This window comes from Arachis hypogaea, chromosome 17, assembly GCF_003086295.3.
Source record: "Arachis hypogaea cultivar Tifrunner chromosome 17, arahy.Tifrunner.gnm2.J5K5, whole genome shotgun sequence".
Lineage (NCBI taxonomy): Eukaryota > Viridiplantae > Streptophyta > Magnoliopsida > Fabales > Fabaceae > Arachis > Arachis hypogaea.
Window position 1 is genome coordinate 122,907,619 of NC_092052.1, and position 1,878 is coordinate 122,909,496.

Consider the following 1,878-nt stretch of genomic DNA (forward strand, 5'->3'; position numbering starts at 1 on the left):
CACTACGCCCAGCACTCGCGAGTTTGAAGCTCGTCACAGTCATTTAATCATTGAATCCTACTCGGAATACCATAGACAAGGTTTAGACTTTCCGGATTCTCTTGAATGCCGCCATCATTCTAGCTTACACCACGAAGATTCTGATTAAGAGATCTAAGAGATAATCATTCAATCGAAGGTAGAACAGAAGTGGTTGTCAGGCACGCATTCATAGGAAATGATGATGATTGTCACGTTCATCTCATTCAAGTTGAAGTGCGAATGAATATCTTAGAAGCGAAATAAGATGAATTGAATAGAAAAACAGTAATACTTTGCATTAATCTTTGAGGAACAGCAGAGCTCCACACCTTAATCTATGGAGTGCAGAAACTCTACCGTTAAAAAATACATAAGTGATAATGGAGTTTATTGGTATCGGCCCCAGAGGGGAACCGGAGTAACCAAGACTAAGACCAAGACTGCGAATACAATGATAAAAAGTTCTATTTATAATAAACTAGCTACTAGGGTTTACAGAAGTAAGTAATTGATGCATAAATCCACTTCCGGGGCCCACTTGGTGTGTGCTTGGGCTGAGCTTGAATGTTACACGTGCAGAGGCTCTTTCTGGAGTTGAACACCAGGTTGTAACGTATTTCTGGCGTTCAACTCTGGTTTGTGACGTGTTTCTGGCGTTTAACTCCAGACAGCAGCGTAGAACTGGCGTTCAATGCCCATTTGCGTCGTCTAAACTCGGCCAAAGTATGGACTATTATATATTGCTGAAAATCCCTGGATGTATACTTTCCAACGCAATTGGAAGCGCACCATTTTGAGTTTTGTAGCTCCAGAAAATCTACTTTGAGTGCAGGAAGGTCAGAATCCAACAGCATCAGCAGTCCTTCTTCAACCTCTGAATTTGATTTTTGCTCAAGTCCCTCAATTTCAGCCAGAAAATCCCTGAAATCACAGAAAAACACACAAACTCATAGTAAAGTCCAGAAATGTGAATTTAACATAAAAACTAATGAAAACATCCCTAAAAGTAACTAGATTCTACTAAAAACATACTAAAAATAATGCCAAAAAGCGTATAAATTATCCGCTCATCACAACACCAAACTTAAATTGTTGCTTGTCCCCAAGCAACTGAAAATCAAATAGGATAAAAAGAAGAGAATATACTATAAATTCCAAACTATCAATGAAACATAGCTCCATTTAAATGAGCGGGACTTATAGCTTTTTGCCTCTTGAATAGTTTTGGCATCTCACTATGAAGTTCAGAATGATTGGCATCTATAGGAACTCAGAGTTTAGATAGTGTTATTTATTCTCCTAGTTCAGTATGATGATTCTTGAACACAGCTATTTTATGAGTCTTGGCCGTGGCCCTAAGCACTTTGTTTTCCAGTATTACCACCGGATATATAAATGCCACAGACACATAATTGGGTGAACCTTTTCAGATTGTGACTCAGCTTTTCTAAAGTCCCCAATTAGAGGTGTCCAGTGTTCTTAAGCACACTCTTTTTTTTTGCTTTGGACCTTGACTTTAACCGCTCAGTCTCAAGTTTTCACTTGACACCTTCACGCCACAAGCACATGGTTAGGGACAGCTTGGTTTAGCCACTTAGGCCAGGATTTTATTCCTTTAGGCCCTCCTATCCACTGATGCTCAAAGCCTTGGGATCCTTTTTATTGCCCTTGCCTTTTGGTTTTAAGGGTTACTGGCTTTTTGCTCTTGCCTCTTGGTTTTAAGAGCTTTTGGCTTTTTCTACTTGCTTTTTATTTCTATTTTTTTTTGCCATTTTCTTTTCTCTTTTTTTTCTGCAAGCTTTGTTCTTTGCTGCTTTTTCTTGCTTCAAGAATCAATTTTATGATTTTTCAGATTAT